Raw genomic sequence first — 22533 nt, 5'->3', positions numbered from 1 at the left:
ACATTACAAAATACTCAGACACTGCTCCCCCTGCCTCTGCACATCCATACAAGCTTTCATACATCTATTTTTATCTAATACTTTTATGCTTTTATTCACCCCCCTTGCGGATCTATATCATAATAAACACATGGTTAAATATACTCCATTATTTTTTAAAGAATTCAACAATAACAATTTCTCATTGTTATTAGTTCATCTTATCAGTGTGGTCTGGTAACAACTCACACCGCTGTATCATGTGCACAAACTGTAATCCACAAAACAGCTTTGTCCAAATGTTCAGGCTGTATGAACAATCCATTTAGGGTTATAGATGCTTTAGACACTTTTAATCCGTAAAGATTTCAGTTTTTCAATCCAGCTGACTCTGTGCCTTGGTCAAGGAAAACATTCTGTAGTTTCCCGTCCATATATATGGCAAGCCGTGGGCTTTATTCAACAGGGGTTGTTTTTTTTTTTAGATTAACACAACTACCACACTACTGTATCCTAAATTTAAAAAATATATATATTTTTTACCTTTGTTGTCTGGTCATTCAAATTTTCTAATTGTTTGGGTTCTAGTCTTTGGTTTCTGCTTTCCTTTACCTTTATTTTTTCTTCTTTCCTGCTATTTGTCATTTTTTCTCTATCCTCCTGTCTTCTTCGTCTTCTCCATTTATGCATCTCCAACGTTGATCTTTCCTTTCAGTTTTCTTCCATTTATTTTTTGTGCCTTTCTATCCAATTTCATTTATTCTTACTATTGGTTTTCTCTTTTTATTGCATCTACCTACAGCTTTCCATTCTTCTTCACTCCCAGCTCTCCCATTCTCCTTTCTGTTATTCCCCAGTCTTTTACTAACTCTATCCTCTCCCCTTAATCTAGCATCTCTCCTCTTCCCCTCTCCCCTTCCAATCCAATCAGCTCTCCCCCTCCCATCATCTGTCCTCTTCCTCCCCCTTTCCATTCAGTTCTCCCCTCTCTATCCCCTTTCCATCTAGCATCTCCCTATCTTCTCCAGTCTTTCCAGCTAGCATCTTCCCTTTACAGCTAGCATTTCTCTTCTCTACCCTTCCTCTCCTCCTTTCAATGCAGCATCTCCCCTTCTCTCTCTACCCTTTCCATATAGCATCTTCACCACCCTTTCAGCCAGTGTTTTATCCTTCTTTCTACCCCTTTCCATCCAGAGTTTCTCCTCTCTTCCTTCTTTCATCAACTCCTCTTCAACCTCCCTTTCCATTCAGCATCTCCTTCTTTCTTTCCACCCTTTATATTCAGTGTTTCTCACCTCTTTCTCCTCCCTCCTAGTCAGCATCTTTTTCCTTTCTCTGCCTCTACCCCTTGCAGCCAGCATCTCTTCTATCTCCAATCCTCTATTTCCAGCCAGCATCATCTCCCCTCCCCTTCTCCTTTTTTTCCTTTCTCTTTCTCTCATCCCCTTTCTCTCCCCCCTCCCCTGCAGTCTTCTCTCTCCAACACCCCTCCTCCCTGGCACTCCGACCGTTGCTGCATCTTGAGAACAGCAGCAATAATTTTTTTTTATTAGCAGGGTGTGGATCCTCTGATTTTATGCATGTGACTGCCAGCTCTGTTGGTCATGTCCTCTCCTGAACAGGACATCGATGCAATATTGCAGGGCCGCAGCTTTGTGTTTATGGGGAAAAGGGGAGTCGGCCTTAAGTGTTCACTGACTCCTCTTCTTCCCCTCTGGGGGGATGCCTGAGCTATGGGGCTACAGCTTTTCAGGCAATGAGTGCTTACAGGTAAGTAAATGAAGAGGTCAGGTGATTAGGTAAGGCATGGAGGACCATGCTGTACCCTTGCCCTAGCTGCTCAAGGTGGGGCAGAAAGGGCGGAAGGTTAGTACTGTTGTTAAGTATTTTAAGATAGCTTGGAAAATTGTGTTTGAATTTTGAAATGTTAAACTTGTTAATAAAGCAATGCTGCGGCCTATTTTATCTGTGGGGACAAACCACGTCTACCAGACCTTGTGAAAAGCTGGTAAGTATATGAGAAGCACGAATAAGACAAATTATGATATTTTTACAGCACTCTGGGATATTAGGTCAGGACTTCTCACTTTGAGATCCTTATTCATAGTAGTCCAGATTATAGATACCCTTACACTTATACTGAGAGTAATACACACAAAGCTTATATGTTATTACAAAAATAGACAGCTGTTTATTAGCCAGCACTGGCAGCAATGGCAGATGTATTCAGAAGCAGTAGATTATGCACAATCACCCAAAATGATGGTACAGGATGTCAGTACCTGTCAAGGAAACTAAGCACACAGTAGCCTAATCCTGAAATTACCAGGCACCAAGGAAATAGCAGTTCAACCTGACAGATGATAACTCACAAATATTGGATCCCCAGTAGTCATGAACTGATGATAGCACATGATCAGGAACTCAGGAGCAGGTAGATCTTCCTATTCAGGCAAGAGTAAGCAGGAAGTTGATACCACAGATTAACAAACTTCATCATGTGGCAGGCTTGCAGCCAGCTGATGGCAGTTATCTTGCCCCAGTCAGATAACAACAGCTTTAAGGAAAGGGTTCTTAGACCCTCTCCTTGGGTCTTAGTGCCAGGTAAACAGGGACATGACATCAGGATGTTTACCCGTTATGAAACACAACACAAGGGTGTACCTAGAAAAAGGCAGCATCTTAAACATTGCAGTGAGCATTTGAACATGAATACACCCATTGTAAAAGAAAAAAGTTAGATTAGTAAAGATGATCTATAGAAAACCATCAGGCTTTTTTTCGAAAGAGAAGGGCGCCCATCTTTGGACACAATTGGGAGATGGGCGTCCTTCTCCCAGGGCTGCCCAAATCGGCATAATCGAAAGCCGATTTTGGGCATCTTCAACTGCTTTCTGTCGTGGGGACAACCAAAGTTCCCGGGAGCGTGTCAGAAGCATAGCGAAGGTGGGACTGGGGCATGCTTAACACATGGGATTCCTCTGCCGATAATGGAAAAAAGAAGGGTGTCCCTGACGAGCACTTGGCTGACTTTACTTGGTCCATTTTTTTCTTGCATCCAGCCTCAAAAGGTGCCCAAACTGACCAGATGACCACCGAAGGGAATCAGGGATGACCTCCCCTTACTCCCCCAGTGGTCACGAACTCCCTCCCACCCTCAAAAAAACTTTATAAATATTTTTTTGCCAGCCTCAAATGTCATACCCAGCTCCCTGACAGCAGTATTGTGAGAAGGTATGAGGCTTTGCCTATACAGTGTAGGCCAGTAGAGGGCGCTAGAAGAAGCTGGAGGTCAATAGGACCGGGGAGAACCCTGGGAGGTCCACAGGTGCAGGAGATTATGCACTGGGTCCTGGGTTGCTAATTAACCACTTTATACCCCACCTGAGTTGAGAAAGGAAGGGAAGTGAGCTAGCAGCAGAAGAAGAGAGAGCCCCTGAAAGATACTGGCTAACCTGATGGACTTGGGGTGGACTGGGGGTCCAAAGGAGATCAGCAGGCTGAAAATCCTGGGGTAAGAAGTCCCTAAAGCATTAGAGTTTGACTGTGTGTCTAGAACTGTGTGTTCAAAGAGGGACTGTGTGTCCAAGATGAAAAGACTGTGTGTCTAGAACTGTGTGTTCAAAGAGGGACTGTGTGTCCAAGAAGATGAAAAGATTGTGTGGTCTAGAACTGTGTGTTCAAAGAGGTACTGTGTGTCCAAGAAGATGAAAAGACTGTGTGTCTAGAACTGTGTGTTCAAAGAGGGACTGTGTGTCGAAGATGAAAAGACTGGGTGTCTAGAACTGTGTGTTCAAAGAGGGACTGTGTGTCCGAAGTACTAAGAGAAGCAGGCTGCAAAGCCTGGGGTTGAGAGTCCCCAAAGTATTGGTGTAGTACTGAGCCCAGGTATCTGTGTGGGGAGGCTCAGTGTGAAGATCTATGAAAGCATAAAGTGTTAATGTAGAAGAAGTGTGCCCATGGGCTGGAATAGAGTTGCCTGAGAAATATGCAGTTGGTGAGACCTGCTTAATTTGCTGAGTGGAAACCAGGTCACCCTGAGTGAGAAGGGATAGCACACTAATCTGCATATGATTTGCATATTGAGAACCAGGTCACCCTGAGTGAGAAGGGGGATATCACAGTATGCAGGTACCTGGTGCAGTTTTAGTGGGTACTGCAATGCACTTCAGACAGGTGACCCAGGCCCATACCCCCCCCCCCCCTACCTGTTACGTTTGTGGAGGAAACAGTGAGCTCTCCAAAACCCACCGTACCCACATGTAGGTGCCTCCCTTCACCCCTTAGGGCTATGGTAGTGTTGTACAGTTGCGGGGAGTGGGTTTTGGGGGGGCTCAGCACCCAAGGTAAGGGAGCTATGCACCTGGGAGTAATTTGTGAAGTCCACTGCAGTGCCCCCTAGGGTGCCCAACTGGTGTCCTGGCATGTCAGGGGGACCAGTGCACTACGAATACTGGCTCCTCCCATGACCAAATGGCTTGGATTTGGTAGTTTCTGAGATGTCCGTCCTCGATTTCCATTATCGCTGAAAACCGGGACGACCATCTCAAAGGTCGACCTAAATGTTAAGATTATCGAAATGAAAGATGGATGGATAATACGGGTTTCCCCGCCCCTTCACTGGGACGTCCTGCGAGGACGTCCTCAGCAAAACATGGGCGCCCTGTTCGATTATGCCCCTCCACGTCTTTTTCACAAACACAGAACACAGACACACCCTCAGTCAGTATAGAATATGTAACCACTAACTAAAAATAGAAATACGTAGACAAAAATTAAACAACCCCCAAGAAGCCAGATTCTGAATACAGTGCAACACCACAGAAACAGTGATGCATGTCCCCTAGTACTGTGCAAATATAAATATAAAGATAACAGATGTAAATTTGAAGAAAAAAAAACCTGACAAATACCAAATCACCACTTTACAAATTAACAAATAGAAATAAACAAAAAATGGAAAATAAGATAATACCATTTTATTGGACTAATACATTTTCAATTAGCTTTCAGAGGCCAAAACCTCCTTCCTCAGGTTAGTACAGTATATTGCTGTTATGGTATCCTGTCCTGACTTGAGGATGGGGGTTTTGGTCTCTGAAATTTAGTCAAAATGTGTGAAAATTAGTCCAATAAAAAGATCACCTTATTTTCATTTTCTATTTATTACCACAGCTAAAATTCTACTTTATCCTAAAGCAAAAAAAAAAAATCTTTTTTTTTACCTTATCTCTGGTTTCTGTTTTCCTCATCTTCTCTTCACTCTCTCCCTTCTATCCAGCGTCTGCCTTCTTTCTCTCTCTCCCTTCCATCCAGCATCTGTCCTCTCTCTCTCTCTCTCTCTCCCTTCCATCCAGCATCTACCTGCTTTCTCTGCCCCTTCTATCCACTGTCTGCCCTCTCTCTCTCTCTTCCATCCTGTGTCTGCCATCTCCCCTTTTCCATATGGTGTCTGCCTGCTTTCTCTGCCTCTTCAATCCACTGCCTGCCATTTCTTTCCCTTCCATCTAGCCTGTGGCCCCCTCTCTCCTTTTTACATGATGCATTCTGGCATCTCCCCCTTTCTCCATCTTTATCTCTCCTCTCTCTGTTCCCAGTCCCCCACACTCACTCCTTCCCCTATTCCCATCCCCCATCCATATCCATCTTCTACTTTCCAGCATCTCCTATTCTCTCTTCATGTCCACTGTCATTCCCTCTGGCTCTCTAGCTCTCCTGTCCATAACCTTCTCTCTGTGTCCCTGCCCTATCCCCCCCCCCACCCCCCCCCCCCCACCCCCCCCCCCCCCCCCCCCCCCCCATGTTCAGCATCTGCCCTCTGTGTCCCCCTCCATCCCCCTATTCCAATGTTCCTCCCCCTTCTTTCTTCCTCATAAGTACATAAGTATTGCCATACTGGGAAAGACCGAAGGTCCATCAAGCCCAGCATCCTGTTTCCAACAGTGGCCAATCCAGGTCACAAATACCTGGCAAGATCCCAAAAAAGTACAAAACATTTTATACTGCTTATCCCAGAAATACTGGATTTTCCCAAGTCCATTTAGTAAAGGTCTATGGACTTGTCCTTTAGGAAGCTGTCCAAACCTTTGTAAAACTCTGCTAAGCTAACCACCGTTAGCACATTCTCTGGCAACAAATTCCAGAGTTTAATTACACGTTCAGTGAAGAAATATTTTCTCTGATTCGTTTTAAATTTACTACATTGTAGCTTCATCGCATGCTCCCTAGTCCTAGTATTTTTGGAAAGCGTAAACAGAAGCTTCACCCGTTCAACTTCACTCATTATTTTATAGACCTCTATCATATCTCCCCTCAGCCATCTCTTCTCCAAGCTGAAGAGTCCTAGCTGCTTTAGCCTTTCCTCATAGGGAAGTTGTCCCATCCCCATTATCATTTTCATTGCCCTTCTCTGCATCTTTTCTAATTCCACTATATCTTTTTTGAGATGCGGCGACCAGAATTGAACACAATATTCGAGGTGCGGTCACACAATGGAGCGATACAAAGGAATTATAACGTCCTCATTTTTGTTTTCCATTCCTTTCCGAATAATTTTGGCATTCACTAGGTGCACGTAGACGCTTACACAGCTTAGTAAAAGGGCCCCTCAAGGCGGTGTACAGTAAGAATAAATCAAACATGAGCAATAGACAATTAGAGAGGTAAAAATATTCAAATAACAATACAAAGTATGGCGTGGTATACTACTTACAATGTCAACACAATACGTAATATAACATTTTAATTGACAGTGTAGGGTATAAGCAAAGATGGAACATAAAGATAGGTAAGGGAGTAAGAAGAGTTAGAAAGTAAGGTGACTAATTTAAAGAAAGTTGCACATGAGGTCAGAGAGATGGTTAACATATAGAAAGGTAAGAGAGTAAGAGGAATTAGAAAATAAGGTGACTAATATAATGAGAGGTGCACATGAGGTCAGAGAGATGGTTAAATATTATCTTAGCTAGGGTAGCAGTGGATAAACATGTCCTGTTGCAGTATATGCGTTAACAACCCCACCCCCATCTTGTTTACCAAACTGAGACTAATGAAATACATCATAATTCAGGGTGTCAAACTGACCTAAAAGGACAGTGACAGTCACACAAAATCCCCCTAATTCTATAAAAAGTGTAAAAAATGCACATACAAATTTGAGCACAAGTCCAATTTGCACGCACATTTTAATAGCGAGCTAATTAGCACCAATAATTGGCTTTTTAACAAGCAATTATTGGTACTAATTAGAATCAATTAACATGTACACGCCTAAATTTCATGCAAAGTCAGAAAAGGGGGTGCAAAAGTAGTAGGGCCATAGGCATAATACGCATAATTATAGAATAAGGGGCCTCCGCACCTAAATACAGGTGCAGACATTTATACCACATTTTCATTGATGCAAATGGCTGTGCCTAAATGAAGGCACAATCTCTGGGCTTAAGTGCTATTCTATACTGCTACACACTTTTTTAAGGTGCCATTTATAGAATTCCCCCCCAATATGTGTGGTCAGCGTTTTCACCTGGACTGAATGTATGTTAACTATCATGACCCACAAGGAATTGACTGAGTAAATGGCTTTTCCCCATAGAAATGCACTGGGACAGTTTTTTTTTTGGGGGGGGGGCTTATTTCTCTGGAATCCCCAGTCTGATCTGACTCATTTTCAAACTCAATGTGTCTTTCTACTGGTTTTCTCTCTTGCCAACTTTCATTCTGTTACTGTAGCTTTTTGTAGAGTTATTTTGCATTCAGACATTCTTTATCCCCTTCTGTACAATTCTTTCCAATTCCTGTAGGACTGGAAAGAATAAAAAGCATGAAAAATAAAAGAATATGGAGAAGGACTAAAGCAGACCCTTTCCTTGCTTCTGAAACTTCAGATCATGGTCTGCGATACTGAGGATATATCATTGTCAAACCTCTAAAGGAAACCTTCTCCTCCCCTATCTCCTCAGTACTCCATGTGCTTTCTACCTCTTAGACCTCAAGTGAGGATCTCCTTGTGTCCTCAATGGTCCTCAAATACACCTTCCTCTTCCCATCTACTTTTGCCAAAGAATCTCTTATGCATTGTAAGGCATGGAAAACAAGGGAAGTTGATCAGTATGAAGAAAATGCAATTATATAAACTAGCCACATGATGGCAACATTAACACAAGAATACTGCAGAAACAAGCAGTGTTTTGGCAACTAACACTGAAAGCAGAGAGACAACTATAGTTTATTGACTTAAAATTTTTTTGACTCTACAGTATTTGACATACTACTGGCCCCAATTTCAAATTGTAAAGTAAATATAAATAACATGTAGACAGCTTCAGGCAGCAGTCTACATGGCTGGAGAGCTCATCAGCTCAAGGACTGAAACACAGTAACTCAGAGATCAATTCATTGCTATATGCAAACAATCTGGTTATTTTATCCTCTATTTGTGAAGAGTTACAAAAGAACTTAACCCTATTAGCAACCTGTTGTACATCAAGAGTCCTACAGGTGAATCTGGAATAGAAAGGAATCGGTTTTCAGACAATGCCAAAAAATATTCAGCACAAATTCAAAAATTCACCTAATAACCAAGAAATAGAGCATACTTCGGGTTGATAATAAGTACATTTTATATGAAACAGCACCAAATGCTTTCCATTCACAACCCCCCCCCCCAAAAAAAAAAAAAAAAAAACAACTATTATTTAAATAATTTGATAGCATTGTTGAACAGTTTCTTGGAGGTCCATTATCAGCATAGCAGCAGGAATTTTGAGTATGGATACTTGCTCAAGGCCTGTCATGCCCCACTCCCTCAGACAGGAAGTTTGTGTTGGCGATGATGATGAGACTCAGCAGGCCTGTACTCAGGTCCCATGCTGTGCTGAATTTGTTTTTTCTGCAGGGCTAGTAAGGGGAAGGAAAGAAGAGGGAGATGCTGGACATAGGGAGAGGTGGGGGGGGGGGGGGAGAGGGATAAAAAAGTAAGGGGGGTAATGGAATATGGAGGGGTAGGGCCTTGAGCCCTGACCCTAGCTGAAGGTTCGCCTAGGATGTCAGATACCCTTGGGTCAGCTCTGGATTGCAAACAAAAAGTAAAATGAAAATTGTAAGAAGTCAGTCACTCCTCTCTCCCACCCTCACTTTGTGAGTTTTATGTTGATTTTCCTCAAATCAATGCCTAAATGAAGGGGAAAGCAGAGGGCTTCCCTTGTGGCTCTTGCTCTTACTTCAGTGAGACCGATGGATCATTTTGTGGTCCCATGCGCGATTCCAGGGCTGGCATCTTTGTCGTGGGTCAGAGTAGCAGGAGGTAAACTGCTTCCCCCACTTGAAGCGAACATCTCACTCTGCTCGGAGATTTGGATGATGCCAACAGCCTTACTTGACGGTCTTCCTGGGTCAGTGTGCCCCATAGAGGGTTTACCAGCTCTGGGAGCAGGAGTAGACCAAAATAATCTACTGCCAACTATAGCAATGTAAAGAGGCGCTGCTAGAGATTCCGTTAGAGTTTTTAGAGCGAATGTGGAGGAGGTGTTCGAAAGGGGCAGTGAGAGTATTCAGTGTAAGTCCCTGCTGCGTGCAAAACCAGCAACACTGGAGTCGATATGGGAAGCCTTGGTGAGTTTAGAGACTTAGTTTTCCACTAATTAGTGACTCAAACCATTACTACCTGGTAAAGTAGTTGATTTGTAGTTGAAGGTACAGCATTTGGAGACCTTCGGCTCATCAATTAAGTCTGAGATTGGAAAACTTCAAGAGGAACAATATGCATTAATTAAGGAGAACTTATTATTGCAAAGGAAACTAAAAAATTTGGAGAATAAGCAATGATTGAAGACATTGAGCTTTATTAATTTTCCTAAATTACCTGTTGTTGTCCCTTTAATTACTTTTAAAAGCTATCTTGCTGAAATTTTGAAAATACCAGAGCAGTCATAACCCCCGGTATCTAGAATATAATCCTGCTTATAATCGAACGAGAGGAAAAACGCCCAAGTTCCGACCTAAATCGGGAGATGGACGTTTATCTCACAAAAATGAATAAAGCGGTATAATCGAAAGCCGATTTTTGGACGTTTTCAACTGCACTCCGTCGCGGATGCGGACAAAGTTGATGGGGGCGTGTCAGAGGTGTGGCGAAGGCGGAACTGGGGCGTGGCTATCTGCCGAACAAAGATGGGCGCATTTCACCGATAATGGGAGAAAAGTATGCGTTTTTAGCTAGAATTTAGGACACTTTTCCTGGACCCTGTTTTTTCACGAATAAGGCCCCAAAAAGTGCCCTACATGACCAGATGACCACTGGAGGGAATCGGGGATGACCTCCCCTGACTCCCCAAGTGGTCACTAACCCCCTCCCACCACAAAAAAATGTTTCACAACTTTTTATTTTCACCCTCAAATGTCATACCCAGCTCCCTGGCAGCAGTATGCAGGTCACTGGAGGAGTTGTTAGGGGGTGCAGTGGACTTCAGGCAGGTGGACCCAGGCCCATCCCCCCTACCTGTTACAATTGTGCTGCTTAATGCTTATTAGTCGTCCAACCCCCCAAACCCACTGTACCCACATGTAGGTGCCCCCCTTCACCCCTTAGGGCTATAGTAATGGTGTAGACTTGTGGGCAGTGGGTTTTGAGGGGGATTTGGGGGGCTCAACACACAAGGGAAGGGTGCTATGCACCTGGGAGCTCTTTTACCTGTTTTTTTGTTTTTGTAAAAGTGCCCCCTAGGGTGCCTGGTTGATGTCCTGGCATGTGAGGGGGACCAGTGCACTACGAATCCTGGCCCCTCCCACGAATAAATGTCTTGGATTTATTCGTTTTTGAGCTGGGCGCTTTCATTTTCCATTATCGCTGAAAAACAAAAACGCCCAGCTCACACATTGTTGAATAAAACATGGGCGTCTATTTTTTCCCAAAATACGGTTCGGTCCACCCCTTCACGGACCCGTTCTCGGAGATAAACGCCCATGGAGATAGGCGTTTTCGTTCAATTATGCCCCTCATTATCTGTTGCCTTATACAAAGAAAACTTCGGATCAAGTGATAATGGAGGGATCTGAGGTGCTTTTTGCAACTTAAATTTGACACAGACAATAGAAGATGAAACCACTGGAGTCCAGGCTGCTACTTTGATTGAAGACTTCTTATTTTCGAAAGAGAAGGACACCCATCTTTCAACACAAATCGGGAGATGGGCGTCCTTCTCCCAGGGTCACCCAAATCGGCATAATCGAAAGCCGATTTTGGGCATCCCCAACTGCTTTCCATCGCAGGGACGACCAAAGTTCCCGGGGGGCGTGTTGGAAGCGTAGCAAAGGCGGGTCTTGGGCGTGCCTAACACATGGGCATCCTCGACCCATAATGGAAAAAAAGGGCGCCCCTGACGAGCACTTAGACGACTTTACTAAAATGTACTGTTTTACTAAAATGTACTGTTTCATATAAAATGTACTTATTATCAACCCGAAGTATGCTCTATTTCTTGGTTATTAGGTGAATTTTTTAATTTGTGCTGAATATTTTTTGGCATTGTCTGAAAACCGATTCCTTTCTATTCCAGATTCACCTGTAGGACTCATAATGTGCAACAGGTTGCTAATAGGGTTAAGTTACTTGGTCTTTTTTTCTTATGACCAAGCCACAAAAAGGTGCCTGAACTGACCAGATGACTACAGGAGGGAATCGGGGATGACCTCCCCTTACTCCCCCAGTAGTCACTAACACCCTCCCACCCTCAAAAAAATGTGTTTTAATATTTTTTACCAGCCTCTATGCCAGCCTCAAATATCATACCCAGCTCCATGACAGCAGTGTGCAGGTCCCTGGAGCAGTTTTAGTTGGTGCAGTGCACTTCAGGCAGGCGAACCCAGGCCCATCCCCCCCTACCTGTTACACTTGTGGTGGTAAATGTGAGCCCTCCAAAACCCACCAGAAACCCACTATACCCACATCTAGGTGCCCCCATTCTCCTGTAAGGGATATGGTAGTGGTGTACAGTGGTGGGGAGTGGGTTTTGCGGGGCTCAGCACACAAGGTAAGGGAGCTATGTACCTGGGAGCTTTTTCTGAAGTCCACTGCAGTGCCCCCTAGGGTGCCCGGTTGGTGTCCTGGCATGTCAGGGGTAGAAGACTAGTGCACTACGAATGCTGGCTCCTCCCATGACCAAAGGGCTTGCATTTGGTCTTTTCTGAGATGGGTGCCCTTAGTTTCCATTATCGCCGAAAATCAGAAACGATGAAGTCTAAGGACGACCATCTCTAGGGATGACCTAAATGTCAAGATTTGGGCGTCCCCGACCGTGTTATCGAAACGAAAGATGGACGCCCATCTTGTTTCGATAATACGGGTTTCCCCACCCCTTCGCCCGGATGTCCTGCGAGGACGTCCTCAGGAAAACTTGGGCGCCCCTTTCGATTATGCCACTCCAAGTGTTACAACCAGATCGTGATTGGATTTTGAAGATGTTTTTTTTCCCATAGGCAAGAACTATTTTTGAATTATAAGATTAGAGTATTTTCTGATGTTTCTAGACAAACTTTACGGAGGTGTCGATCTTTCCTGAAATTACGTCCACGTGTTTTGCAGTTAGGAGGCATTTTTTGGCTCAGTTTCCCTGTAAATTACACAATTAAAATACAGTCAGTTAAATATGTTTTTTTTAACTGGTCCATTTGGTGACCTTTCTGGACTCTAGACTGCCTTCTACTCCTCCTCCTCCTTTGTTTCACACCTATTACTTCTACTCCATAATGTATAATTTGCTTGGTTTTGGCTTTTTTGCCTTGTTAACAATATTTCTTTGAATTGTGCTTTGCCTCCTCTTAATTGTGGACTTTAGATTCAATTCTCTATTTGTTGATTTTTCTTGATCTTATTTTTGATCTATATAAGGAGCATGCAGTAGGATATGTATTAGTTATATTTTCCTTGTATGGGATTCATTATTAATGAGGTATTCAAGAGATTTATTGTATTTTGTATATCAATAGAAATCAAACAAAATAAACATGGAAAAGAAAATAAGATGATACCTTTTTATTGGGCATAACTTAATACATTTCTTGATTAGCTTTCGAAGGTTGCCCTTCTTCCTCAGATCGGAAATAAGCAAATATGCTAGCTGACAGTGTATATAAGTGACAACATTCAAGCATTACTATGACAGTCTGACAGGGTGGGAGGAGGGGGGTGGGTAGGAAGTATGCATGGGGACATCAAAGCATATCATTGATATTCTAACAGGGTGGGTGTGGATACGTGAGGGGAGGGTGATCAACAGAGACATACAGCTTTATGGTTTATAATGGGCTAGGAACCCCAGATCCTTGTTAAGTCCTTTCTGTTGGGTGTTAAAATATTCAATCATTCTGACTTCAAAGGTCTTACGTTCTTGTATGGTTTTAAAGTTACCTTTGAGGATTCTCACTGTGAAATCACTGGTACAGTGTCCTGGTCCTGTAAAATGTTGACCAACAGGCGTGGGAACCCTGCTGGCACCAGTATTGTTCATATGATGTCTATGTAAATTGAATCTTGTCTTAGCATCTGGCCTGTTTCTCCAATATAGCATCCTTCGTTACATTTTTTACACTGAATGATATATACCACATTGGAAGATGAGCAAGTGAAAGATCCCTTTATGTTGAATATCTTTCCTTTGTGGATGACTTTGGGGTCCTGTGAAATATTTTGGCATAGTTTGCAACTGGATAAATTACAGGGAAGTGTGCCCTTCTGTTCCTTTTCAGTCTGTGAAGGAAGTTTACTTCTGATTAGCTTGTCTTTTAAATTGGGTGGCTGTCGGAAGGCCAGTACTGGTGGGGATGGGAATATCTCTTTCAGTAATTCATCCTCCTGGAGTATAGGTTGTAGATCTCTTATGATTTTCCTCAGTTTTTCCAGCTCTGGATTGTATGTCACTACAAGCGGGATTCTGTCTGTGGATTTTTTCTTTTTGTACTGTAGCAGATTCTCCCTGGGTGATTTGAGGGAGGAGGCAATATTCTTGGAGATTACCACACTCCTCTACTTGTATTTTGTAGAAATTACTTAAGTTCTGTAGTCATCTTTAATCGGTCAGTGTGAGGCTATGCTCCCCAGGTTTAGAATTGGATGCAACTAGACATGCAACTGGAACCAGATTATAGGATCTTTTGCAGAAAGTTGAAGACATGGTTTTTCAAACAGGTCTAGTTTGATGAGCAAGATTCCATTTGTCTACTCTTTGTCTCACTTTTTTCTATTTTTGGATTTAGCTCATGCCTTTCCAGTGATAGTTCAAAGTGAGTTACAGTCAGATACAGTAGCTATTTTCCTATCCCAGAGGGCTTATAAACTGTTTGTACCTGGTATATTGTATTGTGTGTTCATATTTTTGTCTGGCTGGATTTGTATTTATTGTAAGGGCCTTGAATGTTTGGTAGATACAGCATATACATTCCAAATTAAATTAAATTAAGATTTCCCATAGGGCCATTCTTACCATTAAGTGGACTAGGCATCTGCCAAGGATAGCACAGTTGTGGAGGTGACGTGGGCAGTGTAGGACCTTGAGTGTGTGCATGTGCTCAAGACTCCATGCCAACTGCACAGACTCTACCTTAGTGCTGCAGACCAGGCTTGGAAGCAGCAGTGACATTAACGATGAGAGGTAGAAGTAGGCCCAGCAAGAGGAATAGCTTGGACAAAAGTAAGGAGAGGAAGGAAATGATACTGGATGAGAGGAGGGAAGGGGAGTTCAAATGCTGGATGACGAGAAAGGTAAAAGGAGATGATGGGTAACTTGGAGGGTTGGAGGGAAAGAGGAAATGCTGGACAATTTAGTGGGTGCAGAGAGGGGAAGGGGAGGTTCTGGACATCTGGAGAGAAGGGAGAAATCAGATGATGGACACCTTGGGGGACAGAAAGGGAAACAGGAGAAGCTGCACACATTAAGGGGGCAGGAAAGGGAAGGGTAGATGCTAGACACCTGGAGGAGTAGGAAGGGGGAAGTATGCTAACCATCTGGTATGTGGGGGAAGGGGAGATGTAGGGAAAGGAAAATATTATAAATGGGTTAAAAAATATATAAATAAAATTACCTGGGGAGCCAGGTGTAGGAGGGTTCTAAGGCAGCTGTGGTTGCTGCTAACATGCAGGCTACTATTTTTGGGCTGATTGGTGAGGCTGAAGGGTCTAAGAACCAGAGGTATGGTGACAGAAAGATCTTCTCCCCAAAATTTAGAGGTCATGGGCAGGGCTGGTCTTAGCAATTGCGGGGCCCTGTACAGACCAGTTCGCTGGGGCCCACTAGTCCCGCCCTGCCCCCACCCAGCCCCTTGTAGACAAGACATGTTTTAAACATTTTCTTTTATTTCAAATAAAGACAAATCAAGCAAAACTTGTATACAAAAACTAATTCAAACATGAAAAATGCTATAGTAGGAAACCTTTGGGTTTAAAAAGCAAAACCATGTGAACGTAAGGACTAGATAAATGAATTAAAACAAATCCCCTTAATATGTAATACTTGGTAGCAATAATGAAACAGTGATTGAATATTCAGATAGCAAGCAGCCTGAGCCAACAGATTTATTTTCCACTGAACATAATTAACTTTGTATGAATTTGGCTGCTAATAGTGTGCTGAACTGGACAATGTTGGCACATTTAGCCATAACTTTTTAGCAGCCATGGCGCATATAAACAGTAATCGTTGAAATATTACACCAGTACAGAAGAAAAATAAATTGTTTTTTTTTCATTATAAATAATTTCTGTAAGCTGTTACAACTCCAGTATATCCAAAATGACACAAACCAAATTAGCATACAGATTCTGCATGCAGCACAATACCAGAAAAAGAGGACATTGCTATACATTGCAAAATAAGACAGCAGATGTAAATTCTCAAATTGGACCTATTCCAAACACTAAAATGAAAATAAAATGATTTTATTTCTACCTTTGTTGTCTTGTGACTTTGTTCTTCTGATCATATTGGTCCCAGTCTCTGATTCTGCTGCTCTCTATCTGCTCCCTTAACTCCACTTCCAGGGCTTCTTTTCCATTTATTTCTTTACTTTCCTCCTTTCTTCATTTCTTGCCCTCCATGGACTTGACTGGAGGAGGTATAGAGTGGATCCAGCTTTTGCCTATTTTCTCCAGCCATGTGCAGTTTTTCTCCTCTTTTTCCATTCCCTTATCTCCATCAGTATGCATCTCCTTCCTCTTTCTTCCCTCACCTCCATCCATGTCCAGCATTTCTCCTGCCCTCCCCTCCATCCATCTATAGCAAATCTCCTCTCTCCCCTGCCCTCCCCACCCATGTCCAGCAATTCTCCTCTGCCTTCCCCTCCCATCTATGTCCAGCGATTCTCCTTTGCCCCCTTGTCGTCCCCTCTCATCCACATTCAGTGATTTTCCTCTGTCCCCTGCCATCCCCTCCCATCCATGTCCAGCATTTCTCCTCCCTCCATGTGCATCTCCTTCCTATCTTCCCTCACCTCCATCCATGTCCAGCATTTCTCCTGCCCTCCCCTCCATCCATCCATGTCCAGCAACTCTCCTCTCTTCTCTGCCTTCCCCACCCATCCATGTCCAGCGATTCTCGTTTGCCCCCTGTCCTCCCCTCTCATTCACATCCTGTAATTCTCCTGTCCCCTGCCCTCCCCTCCCATCAATTCTCCTCTGCCCTCCCCTCCAGTGACTCATCCCAGCACCCAACTTACCCCCTTTTCACCCCCGAGTTTCAGTTCCCAACCCCAGCCCCACCTGTGCCCTCAGTTTTCCATCACAGCCCTCCTTTCCTTCCAGCCGCCCTGCGTTTAAAAAGTTGCAGTGGCGGCTGCAGTGGCAGCAGCAGCAGCAAAAAAGCAGGCTTGCCTCTCCTTTAAGCCTTCTCCTTCTCTCTCAGTGTGCACTGTGCCACCTTCGCAGAAACCAGAAACAGGAAATTGCATCAGTGCATGCTGAGAGAGAAGGGGAAGGCTTAAAGGAGAGGCGAGCCTGCTTTTTCGCTGCAGCTGCCGCTGTGACTTTTTAAACGCAGGGTGGCTGGAAGGAAAACAGCTGAGGATCAATGGCACTATGGCAGGGAGCAACAGGAAGCGCCACGGGGCCCCTGGAGGCGTGAGTCCCTGTGCGACTGCTCTTGTCGCCCCTGCCTAAGACTAGCCCTGGTCATGGGGCTGTGGGAGAAGCCAACAGTGTTGCAAGGAGACAGACAGGGGCATTTATTTATTAGGATTTATTTGAAGGAATTCACGTAAGGTGGTGTACAGTATAGGCAATTACAGCAGTAAAAATATGGCATAGTATAATACTTATGATGCCAACACAATACGTAATATAACATTTTAATTGATAGTGAATGGTATAAGCAAAGATGGAACATATAGATAGGTAAGAGAGTAAGAAGAACTACAAAGTAAGGTGACTAATTTAAAGAAAGTTGCACAGGGGGTTAGACGAATGGTTAAATATTATCTCAGCTATGATAGGACTGGATAAATATGTTCTGCTACAGTATGTGCAGCCCATGTCACTCCTTGTGTGTGTGAGTGAAACTAACAAGTTAGTTACTTCTTCCATTAAAGGCATGGTTGAACAGCCAAGCTTTCACCTGCTTCCTGAATTGATTTGCACTTTTCTGACTTACTGTCAGGTCAGTTATGACCCATGAACTGCATAAGCTAAAGGCTCTAAAATGCCTGAAAGCTGCATCTTTACTTTCTGCTGAGAGCTGTGAATTAGAGGTCATGCTGATCCCGCAAGGAGTGCTCTCCCCCTCCCTGACAAAGTTATTAAGACATTACAAGGACACTAAGGATATGTACACAGTTTGAAAGCGAAGATGTGTCGAGGTTACTAGACAAAAACAATAAGACCTGGGTCCAGGAGAGATTCCTGTAGCAAAACAGCGACTACAATCTCCTGTAAAATAAACCTTGGACTTGTTATAAGATGCTGTGTTCCATAAACATTTAGATATTGTGTTCTGTATTCCATAGCACTTAGATAGTATGTTCCATTCTATGTAAACAATGCAGTAAGACAGAAATTAGCTGAAGTTGCAAGGCTGTATGATTTGGGAGGGAATTATTGCCCAATGCATTGTACAAAAGGGTATATAAGGCACTGTTATATTGTATTTAGTCTGAGGCTGAGGTGATCAACAGTGTGTAACTCTTTACAGCGGTGGTCTCTCTCTCTCTCTCCCTCTCATAATTGTTATTGCCTGATTGCCTTGTTATTATCTAAACTGGTAAGGAATAAAAACTTTCTCCTTGGAAGAAACATAGCCTCTGTTTTCTCTGTCACCCCATATCTTGGGGGTGGCTGGCCCATTGTGTCTCGGGGTGGTATCTTATGGTAAGTAAAAGGATCAGAGAAAGAATTTCCACATATTACAGCCTTCTCTGAGACTGGGTGGTTATCAGAGGGGACCATATAACCACGGACTCCACTATAAATATTCCTAAAGTAGAGATAGTCTTGTGTTAAGTGGAGCCTTTCAGGCAGTGCATTCCAGAGTGTGGGGACTACTCCAGAGAAGGCTCGCTTGTGGATATCACATCATGTAATGTCTTTTGGAGAGGGCGTGGTTACTGATAGTCCTTGAGAGGACCTTAGTGTCCTTGGAGGTGTGTAGAGGACCATCCTATTCTTCAGGTACTCAGGGCCGTTTCTTTTAAGGTCCTTGAAGATCAGACATAAGAGTTTTTTATTTAGCTCTCTATTGTACTGGTAGCCAATGAAGCTTTTGCAAAAATGGTGTGATGCGGTCGCATCGTTTGCAACCTTCTATGAGTCTTGCTGCAGCATTCTGAATCAATTGGAGCTGGTGCAAGCCCTTTGTAGTCAGACCGTCGTATAGTGCATTGCAGTAATCCAGTCTTGATGTTATCATGGAATGCACAACTGGGATAAGATTTACTTTCTTGATGTAAGGAGAGAGGCAGCGTAGCTGTCGCAAATAGTAGAAGCAGCTCTTGAAAGTTGCTTGGATTTGGGGAAGCAGAGTAAGTGTTGAATCTAACTGTATTCCAAGGTTCCTGACTTGTGATTTGAGGGGGAATTTGTACTTCCCAAAAGAGATTTTGATGTCAGGTATGTATCCACTTGAGTTAGGGACCCAGAAAAGCTCAGTTTTACTTTGGTTCAGGAAAGGTTTGATGCTGCTTTTAATTCCTAGCTTGTCACCTGCTCATAACGTGTCCTATCTGTCTGTCCTACCCTTATCCCTTATTTGTCCTGTCTGTCTGTCCTGATTTAGATTGTAAGCTCTTTTGAACAGGGACTGTCTTTTCTTCATGTTAAATTGTGAAGCGCTGCGTACGACTGGTAGCACTATAGAAATGATTTGTAGTAGTAGTAGTGTTTAGCCCATTCTCAAATTGATGTTTGACAGGTAATCAGTTTATTCAAGGCTGTAGGTAAGTCAAGTTCAACGGGTATGAGTAGCTGCACATCATCCGCGTAGATGTAGAACTGAGTGTCCATTGACCGAATCAGCTCAGCTAGTGGCTTGAGGTATATATTGAACAGAATAGGTGACAGTATCAATCCTTGTGATACCCCGCAAGTCAGTGCCCATGGCGGTGATGAGTTGCTGCCAAACTCTAAAGCACTAAACGTCCCAAATCCAAAAACAAAACACGACCATTTTTGAAACTGCAAAAATCTATCTTTTTGAAAAAAAAAAAGTAAAAAAACGTTGAAAATCAAGCCATTGGGATGTAGGAGGGACCAGTATTTTTAGCAGACTGATCCCCCAGACATCCTCGGAGAGCAATGGCACAAATGGTGCTTTATGACACTTTTTGTATGTTTTTCTCTTTCGAAAATGAGCCCTAGAGTTGAACATAGCCATGAACCTGAAAATGTTTGCGATTGTGGAAAAGCAGCACTTCTGTTTTTGGTCAAGACTTGGCATCCTGCAGTATTATAAAAAGTTTAGTTGTCCTGAGTGATGGAAGCTGACACCCACTGCCCACGTGAATGGCAGAGCTATGGTGCGTGTATGCTTGGGCACACAAGAGCACCTGGCAATCTGCACATGTGTGATTTGGTGGCTGGCAGGTAGTAAGACAAGAGCAGCTTGGAACAGGAAACCTTGGCAAGGTACACGGTCAGCCCGTAGGAGGCAGACTAGCTAAATCCTGCTATCAGCACTGAGTCCGGATATTCAATGCCGGGCCATTTCTAGTGACCAGCATTGAATATCCATTTGTTTTTTGGTCAGTTTAAACAACTGGCTAATCCAATATTCAGCGCTAGCCAGTTAAGTTTATAGTGGCCAAAGATAGGCCTGCTATTTGGGCAGTCCAATTTGGCCACCAAAGTTAGCTGAAATATTTGAAGCTAGCCTGTTATATCGCACAATATAACTGGTTAGCAACTATGCGCCAAGTGGTAATATTCAGCAGAGATAACTGGCTGTCTTGTACTGAATATTAGCGCATAGCCAGTTAAGTGCTATTTAATCCTGGCCGGTCACATAGCGCTGAATATCAGCTGAGTAGAGTTTTGGAATAGGGAAGCTGAGTTTCGGGAGAAGGAAAATATTGATGCTAAAGGGAGCTACTATGAGACCACAGATGAGTGAGTGCGGTAAGAATGATTGTAGAATGAATGTTGAGCTAAGGAGAGCACTAACTGAGCTTGTGCTGGCTCAAGTTGCCTTGTGGCTGTCACATGGTGAGAGTGGGAGAATTTTAAGATTTAACGTTGTTAGTTAAGGAAGGTAGTTGGTTTGGGATAAGAAAATGAAAGCATGTATGCAATGATTTTTGACCGACATGAACAGAGAATATATAAGAATTTTAAATTATGGGGATTGTTGGTATAATTTTCCTTAACTGGCAGGTTTTGAGAATTGATATGGATGCTGGTAAAGACAGTGTGTGTGGGAATGATGTGTGAAGAGAGCTGTTATGGGTTTTAAAAGCTCTCATACTGTTAGTTTGTACACGTTCCAGCCGAAAGGATTGAACAGAGAAATAGATTGGCTAATCTAATGAGGTGCTTGATGCACCCTCCCTGGCTCCTACCCTTCTAGTTCACCCTGTTAGATGCTTCTCCCCCTGCATACTCCTTGTATATTCTTCTAAGTTTTCCTATTCTGTATTTTATTTAATGTTTGTAAGCCACATTGTGCCTGCATGAGTGGGAAAATGTGGGATATAAGTGAACAATAAATAAATAAATAAATACATAATGAGGATTTCAGGCTGGATCCTATTACCAACCCTGTTACCAATTGGGATAGATTAATTAATAGATATATAACAATCAGGGAGCATGCGTCAACACTCTGTTTGTAAGGAGGCGCGTGAAGCAGTATTGCCTCCTGGAGCGACCGCAATTGATAATGTAAAATTCTATTTGAAAGGTAAGTTTAGAAATATGGGATTACATTTATAGAGATTTAGGCAGTGATCTTTTAGTAGGTTCCCCTGAAGACACCAAATTGGTGAAATGTGGCCCCACGTCGGGAACAAAACAGACTTATTTGGTTTTAAAACACTGGAGCACAACTTTCTGGCTATAGGTGAGATACCTGATATTCTCTTTAATTTAATGCTTAATTAATTAATTTGCCCTGTGAAATTTCTTTCTTTCTTTCTTCTTTCTTTCTTTCTTTCTTTCTTTCTTTTTCTTTCTTTCTTTCTTTCTTTCTTTCTTTCTTTCTTTCTTTCTTTCTTTCTTTCTTTCTTTCTTTCTTTCTTTCTTTCTTTCTTTCTTTCTTTCTTTCTTTCTTTCTTTCTTTCTTTCTTTCTTTCTTTCTTTCTTTCTTTCTTTCTTTCCCTGCCAAGCTCTGATAGAGAAGAGAGGCTATTTGCATTGCATTGAGGCTCTAAAGTTGCATTTTACATTGCTGAAACTGATATAATTATTGGGAATATTTAGATTTATATTACAAAAAGGAAAGTTATATTCTAGGGCAATTTTGAAAGTTAAATCAATTGAAAATTCATTGATGAGACTGTACCATTTCTGGTCCCATTTAGAGAATTGCCTTGATAACAGCATTTTAGCTGACACATTGAGACTTATAATCCCACCCACCCCATGGTTTTCCAATCATTTATAGACAAACCAAACCTCATTAACTTTACTCCTCAATCATACACAGGCAGTCTTGCAGACTGTTAACCCCAACATAGTACACCTGTTCATACCCATTTCAACCAATCAGGATGACTTTTATTCTCTGCAATAATTGTGGTGCTTTTGTTTCAAGGCCAATCATCTGGAGACTTAAAGCGTGCCCTATCTGTCTTCAGCTATCCAGTTTAAAACAAGAGCTCAGTAAAGTAATGCAAGAATTGGATGCAATTAAAGCAGCTTCTAGGACTGCACAGAATAATAACTTCTCACCACTGCCTCAAAGAATAAAACCACATAAGAACAGATGGTTCACAGTAGGCTCAGGCAGACTTCGTCAGGTGACACAGAAGCATCCACCCGCACAAGTGTTGCGGGTGGATGCTTCTTTTGCTCCATTACAGCACTGTGATGCTCCTGAAAATAAAACATTACAGCACTGTGATGCTCCTAAAAATAAAACTGAGGCA

The sequence above is a fragment of the Microcaecilia unicolor genome, chromosome 10 (assembly GCF_901765095.1).
Source record: "Microcaecilia unicolor chromosome 10, aMicUni1.1, whole genome shotgun sequence".
Lineage (NCBI taxonomy): Eukaryota > Metazoa > Chordata > Amphibia > Gymnophiona > Siphonopidae > Microcaecilia > Microcaecilia unicolor.
The sequence above is the reverse complement of the archived record's forward strand: the minus strand, read 5'-3'. Positions refer to the sequence as shown.